The 22,531-nt window shown below is 40.7% G+C and overlaps 1 pseudogene; it reads left to right on the top strand.

The window, feature by feature from the left end:
- Window positions 1–771: 771 nt before the first annotated feature.
- Window positions 772–22,190, top strand: LOC117088544 (annotated as a pseudogene).
- The last annotated feature ends 341 nt before the right edge of the window (window positions 22,191–22,531 follow it).

The following is a 22,531-nucleotide window of genomic DNA, read 5'->3' as shown; positions in this document are numbered from 1 at the left end:
GAGTCACCGTGCCCAAACTAGTGTGGTACTTCTAATACATAGAATACAAAAAAAGCGATGAGATGTCACTTCTGAGATTAAGTCATAAACCATTGTGACTTCTGTCTTGCTGATGCTCCCTTACCAGCCCCTGTCTCTGCTCTGCTCACTTCTTGCTCTGATGAGGCAGGCATCCATGCTATGAGCTGCCCTATGGAGAGGCCCACAAGGCAAGGATCTGTGGGAAGCCTCCTGCCAACAGCCATGAGTGTGAATTGGAAATGGACTCATTTCCAGTTGAGCCTGGAGATGGCTGCAGCTCTGTTGACACCTTGAGGGCAACCTCATAAGATAGCCTAAACCACAGCACCAAGATAAGCTGCTCCAGATTTCTGACCCACAGAAACTGCAAGATAATAAATGTTGTTGTTTTGAGCTGCTTAATTTCGAGGTGATTTTTTACACAGCAGTAGTCAACTAATATATTTATCCCTGACCAGTGTTATTGCCCCAATTCTTCACAAAACAATTTTTTAAAGCATCAAGAGGGGGTTATCAGGCTTTCATTGGTCACAAAGGATTTATGAACTAGAGTTTTTAAAATGTTATACATACTAAGAAAAATCACTGAGAAAAATAACTTCCTATGTTGATGTCTGTTCTGTAGCTGAACCATGAAAAGATCGCCTGTGTTTTCTGGGATAGTTCCAATTTCAAATCTTTTGCTCCAGGTTTCCCTGAGTCAGCTTGTACTTGTCCAAATCACATATCCTGAATTTTAGTTTGGAGATTATGGATCCCTATAATCCTGAATTGCTCTTGAACTTGGCTTATATCACTGGTGAGCCTGATCTATCAAGCCATCTATAAATTATTTACTGATCCCCTTTTATAGCTTCAGCACTCTGCTATGACAGATGCTAAGACAGTCCAACAAAAGAATAGACTCTTACAGAGAGTTTTGCACTATTTGGGGAGACTGAACAAGCATATGTGAAGGTTTAGAGCAATCAGTGAATTGGCTGATAGATGCAAGAGTTAAGTCAGTAGTTCAGGAAGGGAATAATCCTTGGGAACTACAGAATATGAAGAAAATTCATGGAGGAGGAAGACTTGAGATGGGACAAAGGAAGAGCTAACTTTATTCTTGCTGTTCAGAGTGAGAGAAAAATTAGCGTAAAGTCGAAGAGACAAGATTGAGAATAAAATAGGTTTCTGGAGATAGGGAGAAGCACAAAGTGGAACACAGTGAAACAACAGACTGATCAAGAGAAGAGAACACATATTGTGGTGTACACCAAAAGCAGGTTGCATATGAAGAATGTTCCTGGTCCATTGTTAACTGTCTGATCATTGTAAGAAAAGTAATCACTCATTTCATGCCTTTTGCATGCCATGCACCATGTTAAGGCCTTTGTGTATATCATCTTATTTACTCATTATAAACAAGATTCTTATTATGTGCTTTTTATAGACAAGAACACTGAGGACTCAGAGAGGTAAAATATCTCACCCAAGGTCACAAGCTGATATGTGGCAGAGCCAGGATTCAAATCCAGGTCTGATTGACACCAAAGTCCATGCTTCTAGCCATAGCATCATGAGATGTTAGGTACAGAAAACAGTCAGCTTGGATGTGCCATCATGAGGATTATGAGGACCAAAGAAAAAATTAATTCTGAAACTACTTTGTAAACTCTCCATAGGTAAGTGCTGGTATCCACCTGACTATTTCATCTACTAGTTTATGTGAGTGGGTAAAAATGCAGCAACATTGCACAGTGTAGAAGGCACATACTCTTCCATTCTTCGCCATGCTATTAAACTAGCTGTGGACTCCTGCAAAGCCACTGATATTCTGGTTCCTCTATATAATCTTTAAGGTCACTTTCACGTTTATTTGTGCTGCATTCAAGATGCATACTTCTAGTGACTACACCAAAATTATCCTAACACAGTGGTGGGTTGTTGTGTTAGTCCATTCTTGTATTGCTATAAAGAAATACCTGAGGCTGGGTAATTTGTACAGAAAAGAGATTTTATTTTTGGCTCATGGTTCTGCAGGCTTTACAGAAAGCATGGTGCCGGCATCTGCTTCTGGTGAGGGCCTCAGGAAGCTTCCAATCATGATGGAAGGTGAAGGGGAAGCCAGCACATCACATGGAGAGAGACATCACATGGAGAGAGATGGAGCAAGAGAGAGTGAGGAGGGAGGTGCTGAGCTCTTTTTAACCATCAGATGTCTCATGAACTCAGAGTAAGGATTCATTCATCACCAAGGGGATGGTGCTAAGCCATTCATGAGGGATCCGCCCCCATGATCCAAACACCCTGCACCATGCCCCACATCCAACACTGGGGATAACACTTCAACATGAGATTTGGAGGAGACAAACATCCAAACCATATCAGTTGTGTTGATTTAAAGCATCCTTTTTGAAGCTCTGAGCTACGAATCTATAACCTACTAAATATGCCTTTGTTCTCTCCCTAAATCTAGTAATAAATCCAAGTGGATAGTTTGCTTTAAAAAATACATGTGATCAATTATCACTTAATATTGTGCTGTTTATTTGGGGCCCAAAAAGTTCAAGGCTTCAGGGGAAAATGGAAGCTCTAATTTATTTTGCAAAGAAGGTAGGTTACAAAAAACGTGTGAATGCTTAAGAAGCTGCAAGGAGCCCAGCCCTCATTTGGTGGTGTTCAAAACATTTCTATGAAGAAAAAGATCTCTCACTCTCTCCAGAGACTTTGGTATTCTTTTATTTCAAGGAAAACAAAATATTTCTATAGCTTGTATACTGTTTCTTAATTAATTGAACACATTTTCACATTAGAAAATGTGTGTCACATTAGAAAGTATGTGAATATTTTGAAATATTTTGAAATCAGATAGCACATTAGAAAATATGTCCACATATTTGCACATTAGAAAATATGTCCTTGTTTTGTTTTTACTAATTGGCTTACTGAACTCAGCTTCACAAAACCCTCTGAGCAATATTCCTCAAATTTTAATGTTGTGTTTAACTCATTTCTGTGACCAAAAAAAAAAAAAAAAAAAAACCCTGCTTTCCTCCATGCTTTGAATGGAAATCTCTTTTTGTTGTTCTCATCCACTATATTCATTTCTGGGATGTTAGTCCTCTTAAAGGCTCTTTCTTATTACAGACAATGAGAAACATAAATGGCCTTTTAATCTAAAGAGTAAGTCTTCCCACATGCCAACACTCATATTTTAAGAATCTGGAATGGGACCTGAGTTTTATTTTTTTCCAGAATTTGGGATTTCATTCATTGCTGCATTCACTTGTTCCAGAATTTGAAGTCTCATCAGAATACTGAAAAAAGCTATTAAGTCAGAAACTGAAGGGTTGGGGATGTTACCCTATTTGCAAGTTTACAGGTGAGCCTGCCACATGCAGCTTTATATACATATACTGACAGAACGGAAGAGCTTTGGATCAGAGACAAAGACTATTTACTCATCATAACAAAACCAGCAGCCAGAGGTATATCGTGTATCCGTTCCCAAAGCCCTCATCCCCACAGGGTGTCACAGTGAAGACCAGATATTACCTGGGGCAGGTACTGGAGTATAGCACAGGAGAGAACTCCCCAACTGATTTATGTAGGGCCGCTGGTGACCTGCCGCTCCTCCCCTCCGGAGAGAGAGGGAAGACATATTTACTGCGGAATCTAAGCAATTCTCTCCCAGGAGAGGAGGAGGATTTACTATGCTGGAATGTCTCTGAGGAGGGAGACATTTCTACACTTTGTTATCTCCAGCTTCCAAGGCCTTTTGCTTTGCAAACATCTTTGAACAGATAGTCCAAAACATGTAGGAATGCCATGGAGAATTGTCTTCCACCCCAGACAGGACTAGGAACAGAAAGAATGCAAGTGCCTCCAGAAAGCAATTTATCAGAAACAAAAATCAGAATTCTCAGGCCTCCCTCCCAGACCAGCCCACACCTGAACGCTTCAGGTGCCAGTCTGAGCTTTTAGGGAGAAGTCGAATCCCAAAACCTGCTGGACTATCAACTGACAGCCAGAAAGCGGGAGAAAAATCTAAATACAAAATCGATAGGACAGAAATCAGATAGTACCTTCAAAGTGTTTGAGAAGAAATGATTTTAGAAACATTTCTGAGGCTGATCTGAATGAATCATTGCTTTCTTGTCATATACGTGTAGACTTGGCACAAGCAGGGAAGAAGCCATTTAAGGTGTTGATCAATTTAGACAATGTCCCTGGAGTTTGGAGGTTGCTCTGGGAGTCCTCAGGTTAAGCCAAAGAAGAAGTGAGTTTGGAGTAGAAGACAATTTATCCTGTGATATCCATGTCCACAGACCACACAGTCTGGCTCTTTATTATATATAGGCAGACCATTCTGCCAGGTAAAGCTCATATCAATAGCCCCATGACTGTGATCCATTAAGGCACTTCATTCATGTATTTCCATTTCTCAGTGTGAACAGACAGGTCGGAAATGAGACAGGCGGTAGTTGACAATCCAGGGTACCAAGCAATGGGCTGCTTGAAAACACTCCAGTGGTGCCTGGGCAAGAATAGCTTTGAAACTGGGTTATGCTCTCAGCAACAAATCACTGAGTGTTCCTGAAAAATTGAAAGCATCTTGCTTGGAGAGGAGGCATTAGCTCAGGTACTCTCTGGCATTCTCTGGCTGGCCAGGCAAACAGCCAAGATACAGTCTCTTTGGACTTTCGTTAGCTGAGAAAAATGGCCCTTCAGATTTCTTGAGATATTTTGGGAATATTAAGCTGAATGAAATTTGAAGTCACCTAACAGGTTAATGGTTCAAATTATTAAATGGGCTACACTAATCTTCCTTCCCATAAGAACAATATCAGTCATTTGACTTCTAAAACTGGGGACACTGGAAATGAAAAGTTGAGATGGGAGAAACCGTGGGCAGTTTGCATGCTCCTTAAACTAAAGTTCATGTTCTGACTAAGATAAAGAAGGTATAGAGGGATTTTGTCTCTCTAGATAGAAGTTATATATACAAATATATATATGTATACACACACATATGTATGTGATATATACAAGGTTGTTCCTTTGATTTTAGAATATTAGATGCTATAAATTAAGTTTTAATTGCTAGGTCTATTATCACTTCTCTTGCAGATAAATTAGGCTTTACATACTGTGATTAAATTCTTTCTGCAAACCATCTGTTAATTGCTTCATTTGTGTATCTTTGCTCCATAAAAACTGTATTCACAATCCTCTCAAGCTTGTAACTGTTTAAGAATATTGCCTTGGCTGGGCTAGGTGGCTCACACCTGTAATCCCAGCACTTTGGGAGGTCGAGGTGGGTTGATCATGAGGTCAGGAGATCGAGACCATCCTGGCTAACACAGTGAAGTCTCGTCTTTACTAAAAATACAAAAAATTAGCCAGGTGTGGTGGCATGTGCCTGTAGTCCCACCTACTCGGGAGGCTAAGGCAGGAGAATCGCTTGAACCCAGGAGGCAGAGGTTGCAGTGAGTTGAGATCATGCCACTGCACTCCAGCCTAGGCAATAGAGTGACTCTAACTCAAAAAAAAAAAAAAAAAAATAGAATATTGCCTTAAAAGGACAAGGAATCAACCTGAAGGAGCTCCCAATGGCCAAAGCTAGAACAATTTAACAACAAAATAAATCATATAATGTTAGATTATAACCCAAAGTTCAAAATAACTATCCATGAGACCATACTAATATAAGCAAATGATTGAATGGTAAATAAATGGAGAAGAGAAAAATATTTCTTGTCTCTTGAAATATTTCTCACTGCTCTTAAGTGGCTAATATGATTAAGACAGGTACACATAAACAGTCTTCCTTTCCTAAAGTTAACTGTGCCCATAATGATCAATGGAATAGTAGACAGCTCAGAAACAAACCCTCACATATGCAGCCAAATGATCTTCAACAGGGGTGCCAAGACCACTCAGTGGGAGAAGGGACAGTCTCTTCAACAAATGGTTTAAAGAAGTCAAACTCCTGACCTCAGGTGATCCGCCTGCCTCTTCCTCTCAAAGTGCTGGGATTACAGGTGTGAGCCGCTGTGCTGGGCCTGGCCCCATATTAGTTACATTCAAATTTCCCATGGGCATTGTTTAATCATTAAGATCTGGGACAAAGTTAAAAATGTTAGCAACAATGATTTCAAGTCCTTACCCCTCCCAATTTCCTATATGTGTTCAAATAATTAACTCTTAAGAAATATTTCAGCTGGGCGTAGTAGCTCACACCTGTAATCCCAGCACTTTGGGAGGCCGAGGCTGGTGGATCACGAGGTCAAGAGATCGAGACCATCCTGGCCAACATGGTGAAACCCCGTGTCTACTAAAAATACAAAAAATTAGTCGGCATGGTGGCGGGCACCTGTAGTCCCAGTTACTCGGGAGGCTGAGGCAGGAGAATCATTTGAACCCGGGAAGCAGAGGTTGCAGTGAGCCGAGATTGTGCCACTGCACGCACTCCAGCCTGGGCAACAGACAGAGACTCCATCTCAAAAAAAAAAAAAAAAAGAAATATTTCTTGACTGAAAATAAAGTTTTCCCACATAGGCTTTGGTGATCATCTCAACCAGATGAAACCAGAGCTTCCACAAGCCAGTCAAGCTAACATGAAGAACACAACATGAATGAGAGGTCATTCCACTCCAGAAAATAAAATCCCACTAACAGGACTGGTATTCACACAGGCAGCACTGAATATAATTTAATAAAAGGAAATCCTGTCCCTTTTAAAATAGAATCCTGAACCTCTAGAACTTAGAGCTAGGAAGTGAAAATCTAGATAAGAAATGTCCCCCCAAAAAGTGGTTTTTAGTACCCCTGTGTGGTAGGCGGAATTCTAAGATGACACTGAAATGACACTCACCCTTTATAATCCCCTCCCCTTGGAGTGTGGGTGGGTAGAACCCGAGAACATAATGAGATAGTACTCCTCAGATTAGCTTCTGTGATATGGCAGTTGACTTTCTGTTTTAATTTGGTTAAAAAAAAATTCCCTATCTTAACCAGTTTAGAGTGTGCAGTTCAGTAGTGTTAAGTATATACACATTGTTGTGCCACAGATCTCCAGAACTTTTTCACCTTGCAACACTGAAACTGTATTCCCATTTGAACAACAACTTTTCATGCCTCTCTCCCCCAGCCCCTGGCAACCACCATTCTACTTTCTGTTTTTATGAATTTGAATACTTTCAATACCTCATATAAGTGTTTATCTTTTTGTGACTGGCTTATTTCTCTTAGAATAATGTTCTTAAGGTTCATGATATTGTAGCATGTGATAAAATTTCCTTCCCTTTTAAGACTTATTATATGTATTTACAAAATTATATTTATCCATTTTTCCATCAGTAGATACTTGGGTTGCTTCCACCTCTTGGATATTGTGAATAATGCTGCTGTGAACATGGATGGGTGTGCAAATATCTCTTTGAGACTGTGGTTTCAATTCTTTTGGATCTATACCCAGAAGTAGGATTGGTGGATCATATGGTAGTTCTGGCTGTAATTTTTTTTTTTTTTTTTTTTTTTTTTTTGAGATGGAGTCTCACTCTTGTTGCCCAGGCTGGAGTGCAGTGGCACAATCTCAGCTCACTGCAACCTCTGCCTCCCAGGTTTAAGCGATTCTCCTGCCTCAGCCTCCTGAGTAGCTGGGACTACAGGTACGCACCACCACGCCCGGCTAATTCTGTATTTTTAGTAGAGACGGGGTTTCTCCATGTTGGTCGGGCTGATCTCAAACTCCCGATCTCAGGTGATCCGCCCGCCTCGGCTTCCCAAAGTGCTGGGATTATAGGCGTGAGCGACCGCACCCAGCCCTATCTGTAATTTTTTGAGGAACGATCACACTGTCTTCTAGAGCAGTTGCACCATTTTACAGTCCCACCAACAGTGCACAAGGGTTCCAATTTGTCCACATCCTTGCTAACCTTTGTTATTTGTGTGCTTTTTTTTAAAATAGTAGCCATCCTAATGAATGTGAGGTGATGTCTCATTGTGGTTTTGAGTTTGCATTTCTCTACTAATTAGCAGTGTTGAGCATCTTTTCATATGCTTGTTGACCAATTGCATATCATCTTTGGAGAAACATCTATTCAAGTTCTTCGCCCATTTTTTATTTGGTTCGTTTTTTATGTTGTTGGGTGTTAGAAGTTTTTTATATATTCTGGATATTAACCCTTTACAGATATATGATTAGCAAATATTCTCTCCCATTCCATACATTGTCTTTTCATTCTGTGGTGTCTGTTGATGCAAAGAAGTTTTTAAGCTTGATGTATTCCCATTTGTCTGTGTATGCTTTTGTTGTCAGCGCTTTTGATGTCATATCCAAGAAATCACTGCCAAATCCAATGTCATGAAATTTTTCCTCTATGCTTTATTCTAGGAGTTCTATAGTTTTGGGCCTTACATTTAGATTTTTAATCCGTTTTGAGGTAATTTTTTGTATATGCTGCAAGATAAGCATCCAACTTTATTCTTTTGCATGTGGATATCCAGTTTTCCCAGCACCATTTGTTGAAGAGACTGTCCTTTCTCCCATGAGCACCCCTGTTGAAGATCATTTGGCTGCATATGTGAGGGTTTGTTTCTGAACTGTCTTTTCTATTCCATTGATCTTTATGGGCACAGTTAATTTTAAGAAAGGGAGACTATTTATGTGTACCTATCTTAATCATATTAGCCACCTAAGAGCAGTGAGTTTTCTTTGGCTGGTCACAGAAGAAAAATAGAGATTTAAAGTATGAGCAAAATTTGACAAAGGCGTGTTGCTGAAATGGAGGAACCATGTGGCGAGGACCTGAGAGCAGTGTTTAGCAGTGGGGAGTGTCCCCAGACTACAGTTGACAACAAGGAAATGTATTCTGCCAACAATCTGAGTGAGCTTGGAAGTGGCTCTTTCCCTAGCTGAACCTCCTGAGGATGATGGCACAGCTATACAACATCTTAATTTAAGTCTTATGAGACCCTGAGTAGAGGGCCCAGTTAAAACCAAACTCCCAACACAAAAACTGTGAGATAATAAATTTGTGTTATTTTGAGCTGCTAAGTTTGTGGTATTTGTTATACAGCAATAGAAAACTAATACACCCTGGTTATACCTTCTTCCTCTGATTAGGTCATTAATGGCCCTATAGTTGGGGGCCATTAGCTCACTGAACTCCATGGCCCGTTTGTTCTTACCAAAGTTTAGACTGGCTGGAATAATTTTTTCTTTATTTTCTTATTTACATATCTTTAGGAAGAAATTTTAAATAAATCTTAGAAATAGGTAATACCTATACATGGCTCATAGTTAAAATATGTAGCAAGAGATATAGTGAAGACTCTTTCTGCAACTATTATTCCTCATCTCTCTTGTTCTCACCTGCCACCTCCTCTCCCCTCCCCAGATAACCACTGCTAACAGTTTCTTGATATTCTTCTCAAGTTACTTTTAAATGCACATATGTGAGAAAGACTGTTAATTACTTCCAATTTTCATTCTTCTCTTCTTAAATAGTATTAGAATTTTTAGTTGGAAACCTGGCTGCCAGGAATTAAAACTATGTTCCCCAGGCTCCCTTATAGCTAGATGTGACCAGATGGGATATAGACAAACAGGCTATGAGGCAACTTCCAGGAACCTTCCTTGGGATATGCCCTTTATCCCTTCTTCTCCATTCCATCCTGCTGCCTGGGAAGTGGATGTAACATTAGATTGGAGGACAAGAACATGCCCTAAGGATGGAGGGCTGGTGAACTAGAAAGAAACTGAATCCGAGTGTGTTATGGAGCACAGCACTTGCCCTCAGCCTTGGACTGCCGGCCCTGGATGTTTATAGAGAGAAATAGCCTGTAATCCCAGCACTTTAGGAGGCCAAAGTGGGCAGATCACTTGAGCTCAGGAGTTCAAGAGCAGCCTGGGCAATATGGTGAGACCCTGTCTCTACAAAAAAATACAAAAATTAGCCACAGGTATGGTGGCACTTGCCTGTACTCCCAGCTACTCAGGAGGATGAGGTGAGAGGATCAGTTGAGCCCAGGAGGCAGAGGTTGCAGTGAGCTAGATGATACCACTGCACTCCAGCCTGGGCAACAGAGCAAGATCCTGAAAAAGAAAGAAAGGAAAAGAAAGAAAAAGAAAGAAAAAAGAAAGAAAGAAAGAAAGAAAGAAAGAAAGAAAGAAAAAAGAAAGAAAGAAAGAAAGAAAGAAGGAAGGAAGGAAGGAGGAAGGAAGGAAGGAAGGAAGGAGAGAGAAAGATAGAAAGAAAGATAGAAAGAAAGAAAGAAAGAAAGAAAGAAAGAAAGAAAGAAAGAAGAAAGAGAAAGAAAGAAAAGAAAGAAAGGAAAAGAAAGAAAGAAAGCTACTTCAATCTTTTAAAAGCCACTGTTCTTTTTGGATATTATCATTTAATGCTAAACCTAATTCCTAACTAATACAGTATTTAAGAAAATAAGATATATTCTCCTTACTCCTTCTCTTACAAATAATGGAGTATTATAGACTTCATATTACGCTGCCTTGCATATTGCCTCTTTGACTTAATATATCTTTTTTTATTATTATACTTGAAGTTCTAGGGTACATGTGCATAACGTGCAGGTTTGTTACATATGTATACTTGTGCCATGTTGGTGTGCTGCACCCATCAACTCGTCAGCACCCATCAATTCGTCATTTATATCAGGTATAACTCCCAATGTAATCCCTCCCCACTCCCCACTCCCCATGATAGGCCCCAATGTGTGATGTTCCCCTTCCCGAGTCCAAGTGATCTCATTCTTCAGTTCCCACCTATGAGTGAGAACATGCGGTGTTTGGTTTTCTGTTCTTGTGATAGTTTGCTAAGAATGATGGTTTCCAGCTGCATCCATGTCCCTACAAAAGACACAAACTCATCGCTTTTTATGGCTGCATAATATTCCATGGTGTGTATGTACCACATTTTCTTAATCCAGTCTGTCACAGATGGACACTTGGGTTGATTCCAAGTCTTTGCTATTGTGAATAGTGCCGCAATAAACATACGTATGCATGTGTCTTTATAGCAGCATGATTTATGATCCTTTGGGTATATACCCAGTAGTGGGATGGCTGGGTCATATGGTACATCTAGTTCTAGATCCTTGAGGAATTGCCATACTGTTTTCCATAATGGTTGAACTAGTTTACAATCCCACCAACAGTGTAAAAGTGTTCCTATTTCTCCACATCCTCTCCAGCACCTGTTGTTTCCTGACTTTTGAATGATTGCCATTCTAACTGGTGTGAGATGGTATCTCATTGTGGTTTTGATTTGCATTTCTCTGATGGCAAGTGATGATGAGCATTTTTTCATGTGTCTGTTGGCTGTATGAATGTCTTCTTTTGAGAAATGTCCGTTCATATCCTTTGCCCACTTTTTGATGGGGTTGTTTGTTTTTTTCTTGTAAATTTGTTTGAGTTCTTTGTAGGTTCTGGATATTAGCCCTTTGTCAGATAAGTAGATTGCAAAAATTTTCTCCCATTCTGTAGGTTGCCTGTTCACTCTGATGGTAGTTTCTTTTGCTGTGCAGAAGCTCTTTAGTTTAATCATATCCCATTTGTCAATTTTGGCTTTTGCTGCCGTTGCTTTTGGTGTTTTAGACATGAAGTCCTTGCCCATGCCTATGTCCTGAATGGTACTACCTAGGTTTTCTTCTAGGGTTTTTATGGTATTAGGTCTAACATTTAAGTCTCTAATCAATCTTGAATTAATTTTCATATAAGGAGTAAGGAAAGGATCCAGTTTCAGCTTTCTACTTATGGCTAGCCAATTTTCCCAGCACCATTTATTAAATAGGGAATCCTTTCCCCATTTCTTGTTTTTCTCAGGTTTGTCAAAGATCAGATGGCTATAGATGTGTGGTATTATTTCTGAGGACTCTGTTCTGTTCCATTGGTCTATATCCCTGTTGTGGTACCAGTATCATGCTGTTTTGGTTACTGTAGCCTTGTAGTCTAGTTTGAAGTCAGGTAGTGTGATGCCTCCAGCTTTGTTCTTTTGACTTAGGATTGTCTTGGCAATGTGGGCTCTTTTTTGGTTCCATATGAACTTTAAAGCCGTTTTTTCCAATTCTGTGAAGAAACTCATTGGTAGCTTGATGGGGATGGCATTGAATCTATAAATAACCTTGGGCAGTATGGCCATTTTCACGATATTGATTCTTCCTATCCATGAGCATGGTATGTTCTTCCATTTGTTTGTGTCCTCTTTTATTTCACTGAGCAGTGGTTTGTAGTTCTCCTTGAAGAGGTCCTTTACATCCCTTGTAAGTTGGATTCCTAGGTATTTTATTCTCTTTGAAGCAATTGTGAATGGAAGTTCATTCCTGATTTGGCTCTCTGCTTGTCTGTTACTGGTGTATAAGAATGCTTGTGATTTTTGCACATTAATTTTGTATCCTGAGACTTTGCTGAAGTTGCTTATCAGCTTAAGGAGCTTTTGGGCTGAGACAATGGGGTTTTCTAAATATACAATCATGTCATCTGCAAACAGGGACAATTTGACTTCTTCTTTTCCTAACTGGATACCCTTGATTTCTTTCTCTTGCCTGATTGCCCTAGCCAGAACTTCCAACACTATGTTGACTAGGAGTGGTGAGAGAGGGCATCCCTGTCTTGTGCCAGTTTTCAAAGGGAATTTTTCCAGTTTTTGCCCATTCAGTATGACATTGGCTGTGGGTTTGTCATAAATAGCTCTTATTATTTTGAGGTACGTTCCATCAATACCGAATTTATTGAGCATTTTTGGCATGATGGGCTGTTGAATTTTGTCAAAAGCCTTTTCTGCATCTATTGAGATAATCATGTGGTTCTTGTCTTTGGTTCTGTTTATATGCTGGATTATGTTTATTGATTTGCGAATGTTGAACCAGCCTTGCATCCCAGGGATGAAGCCCACTTGATCATGGTGGATAAGCTTTTTGATGTGCTGCTGAATCTGGTTTGCCAGTATTTTATTGAGGATTTTTGCATCGATGTTCATCAGGGATATTGGTCTAAAATTCTCTTTTTTTGTTGTGTCTCTACCAGGCTTTGGTATCAGGATGATTTTGGCCTCATAAAATGAGTTAGGGAGGATTCCCTCTTTTTCTATTGATTGGAATAGTTTCAGAAGGAATGGTACCAGCTCCTCCTTTTACCTCTGGTAGAATTCAGCTGTGAATCCATCTGGTCCTGGACTTTTTTTTGTTGGTAGGCTATTAATTATTGCCTCAATTTCAGAGCCTGCTATTGGTCTATTCAGGGATTCAACTTCTTCCTGGTTTAGTCTTGGGAGAGTGTAAGTGTCCAGGAAATTATCCATTTCTTCTAGATTTTCTAGTTTATTTGCGTAGAGGTGTTTATAGTATTCTCTGATGGTAGTTTGTATTTCTGTGGGGTCGGTGGTAATGTCCCCTTTATCATTTTTTATTGCGTCTATTTGATTCTCCTCTCTTTTCTTCTTTATTAGTCTTGCTAGTGGTCTGTCAATTTTGTTGATCTTTTCAAAAAACCAACTCCTGGATTCATTGATTTTTTGGAGGGTTTTTTGTGTCTCTATCTCCTTCAGTTCTTCTCTGATCTTAGTTATTTCTTGCCTTCTGCTAGCTTTTGAATGTGTTTGCTCTTGCTTCTCTAATTCTTTTAATTGTGATGTTAGAGTGTCAATTTTAGATCTTTCCAGCTTTCTCCTGTGGGCATTTAGTGATATAAATTTCCCTCTACACACTGCTTTAAATGTGTCCCAGAGATTCTGGTATGTTGTATCTTTGTTCTCATTGGTTTCAAAGAACATCTTTATTTCTGTCTTCATTTCGTTATGTACCCAGTAGTCATTCAGGAGCAGGTTGTTCAGTTTCCATGTAGTTGAGCGGTTTTGATTGAGTTTCTTAGTCCTGAGTTCTAGTTTGATTGCACTGTGGTCTGAGAGACAGTTTATTATAATTTCTGTTCTTGTACATTTGCTGAGGAGTGCTTTACTTCCAATTATGTGGTCAATTTTGGAATAAGTGCGATGTGGTGCTGAGAAGAATGTATATTCTGTTGATTTGGGGTGGAGAGTTCTATAGATGTCTATTAGGTCCACTTGGTGCAGAGATGAGTTCAATTCCTGGATATCCTTGTTAACTTTCTGTCTCGTTGATCTGTCTAATGTTGACCGTGGGGTGTTGAAGTCTCCCATTATTATTGTATGGGAGTCTAAGTCTCTTTGTAAGTCTCTAAGGACTTGCTTTATGAATTTGGGTGCTCCTGTATTGGGTGCATATATATTTAGGATAGTTAGCTCTTGCTGTTGAATTGATCCCTTTACCATTATGTAATGACCTTCTTTGTCTCTTTTGATCTTTGATGGTTTAAAGTCTGTTTTATCAGAGACTAGGATTGCAATCCCTGCTTTTTTTTGTTCTCCATTTGCTTGGTAGATCTTCCTCCATCCCTTTATTTTGAGCCTATGTATGTCTCTGCATGTGAGATGGGTCTCCTGAATACAGCAGACTGATGGGTCTTGAGTCTTTATCCAGTTTGCCAGTCTGTGTCTTTTAATTGGAGCATTTAGTCCATTTACATTTAAGGTTAATATTGTTATGTGTGACCTTGATCCAGCCATTATGATATTAACTGGTTATTTTGCTCTTTAGTTGATGCAGTTTCTTCCTAGCCTCGATGGTCTTTACATTTTGGCATGTTTTTGCAATGGCTGGTACCGTTTGTTCCTTTCCATGTTTAGGGCTTCCTTCAGGGTCTCTTGTAAGGCAGGCCTGGTGGTGACAAAATCTCTAAGCATTTGCTTATCTGTAAAGGATTTTATTTCTCCTTCACTTATGAAACTTAGTTTGGCTGGATATGAAATTCTGGGTTTAAAATTCTTTTCTTTAAGAATGTTGAATATTGGCCCCCACTCTCTTCTGGCTTGTGGAGTTTCTGCCGAGAGGTCTGCTGTTAGTCTGATGGGCTTCCCTTTGTGGGTAACCCGACCTTTCTCTCTGGCTGCCCTTAAGATTTTTTCCTTCATTTCAACTTTGGTGAATCTGGCAATTATGTGTCTTGGAGTTGCTCTTCTGGAGGAGTATCTTTGTGGTGTTCTTTGTATTTCCTGAATTTGAATGTTGGCCTGCCCTACTAGGTTGGGGAAGTTCTCCTGGATGATATCCTGAAGAGTGTTTTCCAACTTGGTTCCATTTTCCCCCTCACTTTCAGGCACCCCAATCAGACGGAGATTTGGTCTTTTCACATAATCCCATACTTCTTGCAGGCTTTGTTCATTTGTTTTTCTTCTTTTTTCTTTTGGTTTCTCTTCTCACTTCATTTCGTTCATCTGATGCTCAATCGCTGATACTCTTTCTTCCAGTTGATAGAGTCAGTTACTGAAGCTTGTTGATTTGTCACATATTTCTCGTGTCATGGTTTTCATCTCTGTCATTTCATTTATGACCTTCTCTGCATTAATTATTCTAGCTATCAATTCTTCCACTCTTTTTTCAAGATTTTCAGTTTATTTGCACTGGGTACATAATTCCTCCTTTAGCTCTGAGAAGTTTGATGGACTGAAGCCTTCTTCTCTCATCTCGTCAAAGTCATTCTCTGACCAGCTTTGATCCATTGCTGGCGATGAGCTGCGCTCCTTTGTAGGGGGAGATGTGCTCTTATTTTTTGAATTTCCAGCTTTTCTACCCTGCTTTTTCCCCATCTTTGTGGTTTTATCTGCCTCTGGTCTTTGATGATGGTGACGTACTGATGGGGTTTTGGTATAGGTGTTCTTCCTGTTTGATAGTTTTCCTTCTAATAGTCAGGACCCTCAGCTGTAGGTCTGTTGGAGATTGCTTGAGGTCCACTCCAGACCCTGTTTGCCTGAGTATCAGCAGCAGAGGTTGCAGAAGGTAGAATATTGCTGAACAGCGAGTGTACCTGTCTGATTCTTACTTTGGAAGCTTCGTCTCAGGGGTGTACTCCACCCTGTGAGGTGTGGGGTGTTAGACTGCCCCTAGTGGGGAATGTCTCCCAGTTAGGCTACTCAGGGGTCAGGGACCCACTTGAGCAGGCAGTCTGTCCCTTCTCACATCTCAGCCTCCGTGTTGGGAGATCCACTGCTCTCTTCAAAGCTGTCAGACAGAGTCGTTTGCATCTGCACAGGTTTCTGCTACTTTTTTTGTTGTTGTTGTTTAGCTGTGCCCTGTCCCCAGAGGTGGATTCTACAGAGACAGGCAGGTTTCCTTGAGCTGCTGTGAGCTCCACCCAGTTCGAGCTTCCCAGCGGCTTTGTTTACCTACTTAAGCCTCAGCAATGGCGGGCGCCCCTCCCCCAGCCTTGCTGCTGCCTTGCGGTTAGATCGCAGACTGCTGTGCTAGCAATGAGGGAGGCTCCGTGGCCATGGAACCCTCCCGGCCAGGTGTGGGTATAATCTCCTGGTGTGCCCGTTTGCTTAAAGCACAGTATTGGGGTGGGAGTTACCTGATTTTCCAGGTGTTGTGTGTCTCAGTTCCCCTGGCTAGGAAAAGGGATTCCCGTCCCCCTTGTGCTTCCCAGGTGAGGTGATGCCTCGCCCTGCTTCAGCTCTCGCTGGTCAGGCTGCAGCAGCTGACCAGCACCGATTGTCCGGCACTCCCTAGTGAGATGACCCCAGTACCTCAGTTGAAAATGCAGAAATCATCGGTCTTCTGTGTCGCTCGTGCTGGGAGTTGGAGACTGGAGCTGTTCCTATTCGGCCATCTCGCTCCGCCCCCCTAAAAGCAATCGACTTAATACATCTTACAGATCTTTCCATTTTGTATTATCCGGGATGATAGGAAGCAGATGGCACACTAGAAACAGCTGATTAAAGGGAGTTAAATCACAGACTATTTATGAAGATTTTGGCAAGGTTAGGAGAAACCAATAAAGGATGATGATGCGCCCCAGGGCTAGCCACAGGAAGCCATAGCATCCTTACACCTGAAATTTTAAGTATATGGACTGTTTATCAGAACCCAGAGAGATCTTTTGCTGCAGGACAGGGTGACCCAATAGGGATGGTGCTGCTGAGAGGAAAACACAGCCACTGCCAACCTTCACCTCAGTAGAGAGGGAACTTGTGGAATATCCTAACCTCTCTTTCTTCCTACTTTCCAATCTCTTCCTGGTGCCTCCTATTGGTTGAATCCAACCAAAAGCTGGAGGGCAAGGGGGCTTGGCTGATACAGTCCACAAAGGTCAGCCTCCTGGGGCCCAGAGCAGGATGGAGAAAGGTGCAGCATGCATATAGAGTGAAAAGTAGAAAACACACCTGGTTACTTCTTAGCATCTGCTTTTATACTTTATTTAGATGAGAAATTTGTATCCCCAACACAGGGAATATACAAAATCCCATCAGCTACATACCACTGTAGGGTAATGTCGTTCAGTCATACTCCAAAACCATTAAACTTTAGCCACTACATTGCTCTTTGTTTAAAATAGCAGGAACATTTACAAATTCAATGCAATTTCTATCAAAATTCCAACTGCCTTTTTTGCAAAACTGGACAAGCTGATCCTAAAATTCATGTAGAAATAAAAAGAACCAGAAATAGCCAAATAATAATAAAAATTCCTAAAAAGTAAAACAAAGTTGGAAGACTCACATTTCCCAAATTTAAAACTTACTGCAAAGCAACAGTAATCAAGACATTGTGGTACTGGCATAAGGATAGATATCAATGGAATTGAATTGACAGTCCAGAAATAAACTCATACATTTATATTTAACTGATTCTGAGCAAGGGTCCCAAGACCACTGAATGGGGAAAGAAGAATTATCTTTTCAACATATAGTGCTGGGACAACTGGATATCCATGTTAAAAGAATGAATTTGTACCCCTATTGCACAGCATATGCAAGAATTAACTCAAAATAGATGAAAGACCTAAATCAAGAGCAAAAACTATAAAACTCTTAAAAAAACTTAAATGTGAAACTTTATGACTTTGGATTAAGTAATGGTTTCTTAGATATGACACTAAAAGTACAAGCAACCAAAGAAGAAACAGACAAATTGGCTGAACTCTATCAAAATTTAAAGCTTCTGAGTATCAAAGGACACCATTAAGAAAGTGAAAAAACAACCAACAGAATAGAAGACAAATATTTGCAAATCATGCCTCTGCTAAGGGTCTAGTGTATCCAAAATTCATAACAAAAAAACCTCTTACAATGCAATATTTAAAAGACAATACACCAGGCGTGGTGACTCACACCTGTAATCCTAGCACTTTGGGAGGCCGAGGCTCACAGATCACCTGAGGTCAGGAGTTTGAGACCAGCCTGGCCAACATGGTGAAACCTCATCTCTACTAAAAATAGTAGGGTGTGGTGGTGGGCACCTGTAATCCCAGCTATTCGGGAGGCTGAGACAGAAGAATCACTTGAACTCGAGAGGCGGAGGTTGCAGTGAACCAAAATCGCGCCACTGCACTGCAGCCTCGGTGACAGAGCCAGACTAACTCAAAAAACAAACAAACAAACAAACAAAAAAAAAACAATTAAAAAGTGGGCAAAGGATTTGATGGGAGTTCTCCAAAGAAGATATGCAAATAGCCAAAAGACTCATGAAAAGATGTTCCACATCACTCATCATTAGGAAAATGCAAATCAAAACCACAGTGAGAAGTCACTTCATACCCACTGGGATAGCTATAATAAAAATAATAATAATTTTTGATGACAAGTATGTGGAGAAAATGGAAACCTCATATATTGTTGATGGGGATGTAAAGTGGTGTAAAACTGTGGAAATCTGTTTCGGAGTTCCTCAAAACATTAGACATATTACTACTTAATACATGACCCAGAAATTTTACTTCTAGGTATATAATCAAAAGAAAAGAAAACATATGTCAACAAAAACTTGTACATGTACAACAAGTTTTTCTACAAGTTTTTGTACATGGTTTTGTACAGGTTTTTGTACAAGGTTTTGTACAAGTTTTTGTACGCCAAGTTTAACTTGTACATGAATGTTTATAGCAGCATTATTTATAATAGGAAAAAGTAGAAACAACCCTAATGTTTATCAGTTGGTAAACTGATAAACAAGATATGATATATTCATACAAGGGAATATCAGCCATAAGAAGGCATGAAGTACTAATACATGCCACAATATAGATAAACCTTGAAAACATTGTTCTAAACTACAGCAAACACAAAAGCCCACATATTGTGTGATTCCATTTATATGAATGTCCAGAATAGGCAAATCCATAGAGACAAAAAGTAGATTAGTGATTAATCTAATCCATTAGCCAATGGATGGGGGAAGAGGCGATAGAGAATAACTGCTGAGAGAGGTTTCTTGTTGAGATGATGGAAATGTGCAGGAATTAGATGGTGGTGCTATGAATACAGAAAAAAACATTAAATTATGTACTTTCAAATGGTGAACTTTACGTTACGTGAATTATATTTTATTAAAACATTGCAGAGGCCGGGCGCGGTGGCTCAAGCCTGTAATCCCAGCACTTTGGGAGGCCGAGACGGGCGGATCACGAGGTCAGGAGATCGAGACCATCCTGGCTAACATGGTGAAACCCCGTCTCTATTAAAAATACAAAAAATTAGCCGGGCGAGGTGGCAGGCGCCTGTGGTCCCAGCTACTGGGGAGGCTGAGGCAGGAGAATGGCGTGAACCCGGGAGGCGGAGTTTGCAGTGAGCTGAGATCCAGCCACTGCACTCCAGCCCGGGCGACAGAGCGAGACTCTGTCTCAAAAAAAAAAAAAAAAAAAAAAAAAAACATTGCAGAAACATTAACAGAGAAGGGGCTAGGGGAGACAATTAACACAAAACAGCTGCTTCTTTCCTTAATTCTCCAACCAGTTATAAACTCTAATTTGAGAATCATGACTGTTTTCTTCCACTACCCATTCCATGTTCCCCTTATCCTCTGCTAAAACCTCAGCTGGATGGGGTTCTTTACCTGATAGGGTGACCCAAATGCCCTTCCTGTCATACCTCAGTCTTTGGAGGGTTTACTGATTGCTACAGTGAATCCCCTGGGTTTCAAGAAACTCATTTTCTCATTATTAATTGGTTTTGTAAGGAATAATAATGAAAGGGGCCCTTCCTACCTTACCTTTTGGTTCTCAAGCCCTTGGATCCTGACTATAAGGCAGTCACCACTGTCAAGTGGCCCCTGAATTAAGGCATGTATGTACTGCATCCTCTAGAACAGCACCTCAAATTTTAGTAGGTCTTTCCATCATTCTTTCAAGCCAGCTACTTCTGAGGGATGAGACATGTGGTTAGACCAACTTATTCTGAAAGCGTAAGCCCGTTGTTGCACATCTTGGCCATGAAATGTGCCTCTGGTCAGGGCAAATGCTGAGTGGGACACCACAATAAAAGATAAACCTTTAAGTCAACAAATGCTGGAAGAAGAATCATGAGAATGGAAAGTAAATCCATAGTCTGAGTATGTATTTATTCATTAAGGACAATTTGATGCCCCCTCCGTGATAAGAGGATTCTGATGTAATCAACCTGACACAGGTGCCTGGGTGATCCCTCCAGGGAATAATGCAACATTACAAGATCACCTTTGGCCTCTGCTATTGGTAGGTTAACCACTCAAGCTGTGGTGGTCAGATCACCTGAATAAGGGGAAGTCCATGGCCTCCATCCCTGTTGCCATGGTTGCATGGTACCCTTTCCCACTGGGCAAGCACCAGAATAACTGGAGAGAGAAGCTAACTGACATGCATGACGGGGATTGTCTTGTCCATCTGATTACTGGGAAACTCCTCTGCAGTGCTTGACCTTTGGTGAGCATTCACAGGGATCAAAAAATACACTCTGTGCCCATTCAATTGACATACCTCTCCCCCAGATTTCTTTGTTCCTACTCTTCCAGTCTCATTCTTTCTCTGAAAAATGGGCCAGTACATTAGCCACTACCCAAAAATTAGCACTGATCCATACATCAGGCCATTTCCTTTTCCATGCAAAGTGAACAACTAAATGTGCCACCTAAAGTTTTATCCTTTGGGAAAATTTCCCTTCACTACACTTCCTTGGCCATCTGTAAGTGAGGCTGAAATACAACAGCCATCTGCATCTGCTGGTGCCTGCACACCAAAAAGGCCCGTATATAACCAGGCATGCAGCTTTTTTTCCTCTGTTAACTGTTAATAAGGAATACCCAGCCGGACTGAGCTGATTGCCTCCTATTATTTTGGAGGCAACTCACTTCATCCCAACTTCTTGAAACTTTTACTTCTGGAGGCCATATTTCTCTCAGATCTTCCAGAAAAAAAAAGTCTTAAAGCCTTAGGCTTTTTTTTTATAGTCCAGCTCTTAAATTTTTTCCTCCCCTTTCCCAATAATAACCTGAGTGTGGATCCAGCTTGTCCCCAAATCCTGCCTTGCTCCAAAGCATCCGACTGTAAAGACTCTTCACCAACGCTTGTGACTTGTGGGCCTGAAGAAGACTACCCATCCTTGCAAATGTCTTCTGCTGAGATGCCTCACACAGAGACTGGACATCCCTGATTCTTCCACTAGTTCCCACTTCTGCAGTGAAGAGCACCACAAAAAAGGAAGACAAGGTCCAAGTCAAGAAAAGGAAGACCAGAACTGTGTTCTTCTCCACCCAGTTGTGTGTACTCAGTGATAGATTTCAGAGACAGAAATAACTCAACCTCCAGTAGATGCAAGAACTTTCCAATATCTAGAACTTTAGCTACAAACAGGTTAAGACTTGGTTCCAGAACCAGAAAATGAAATCTAAGAGGTGTCAGGAAAACAACCAGCCAAAGGGTAGTAATGGTGTGACTCAGAAGGCCTCAGCACCTACCTGCCTCTACTCTTTCTACTGATGACTGGTGAACACAACTGAGAACCTTCCAATGTGGAGCAACCAGATCTGGAGGAATTCAACATGGAGCTACCAGACCTGGAATCCAGTCCTAAAGCAACCACTCCCGGAACACTGAGACCTGGTGCACCCAATCTTGGAACAATCAGACCTGGAAAAATCCTTTCCATAACTGTGGAGAGGAATCTCTGCAGTACTGTATGCAGTTCCAGCAAAATTCTCCTGCCAGTGACTTGGTGGCTGCCTTGGAAACTACTGGGGAAAGCCATAATGTAACATAGCAGACCACTAGGTTTTATAGTGCTCCACAAACCATGGATTTATTCCTAAACTACTCCACGAACATGCAGCCTGAAGATGTGTGAAGACAAGTGAAATTGATATTACTCAATTTCATTCAGGCTGAATCCTTCCTCTCCTCTCCTCCGCTTGCCCATAGGATTTTTCTGGTTTGGAAACCACGTGCTCTGGTTTCCATTATGCCTATCCAGTTGATTTGGTCAAGGGTAGGGTATGGCTGGAGTCTAATCAGGGAGGTTTCTTTCTTTTTTCCTATTGGATCTTTCTGGAGAAAAGACATTTTAATAACCTTGACTGCTAAGGGCAACATGATAGAAGCTGTCTTTGACTATAGAGAAGTAGATATAATACTGGTTTGGATATCTTTAGGATTTAGACTCTAACCTCGAGAATAGGAAATAAAAGT

Source organism: Trachypithecus francoisi, unplaced genomic scaffold, assembly GCF_009764315.1.
Source record: "Trachypithecus francoisi isolate TF-2019V2 unplaced genomic scaffold, Tfra_2.0 Lachesis_group10, whole genome shotgun sequence".
Classification (NCBI taxonomy): domain Eukaryota; kingdom Metazoa; phylum Chordata; class Mammalia; order Primates; family Cercopithecidae; genus Trachypithecus; species Trachypithecus francoisi.
Note: the sequence above shows the minus strand (reverse complement) of the source record. Positions and strands in the feature narration are given on the sequence as shown.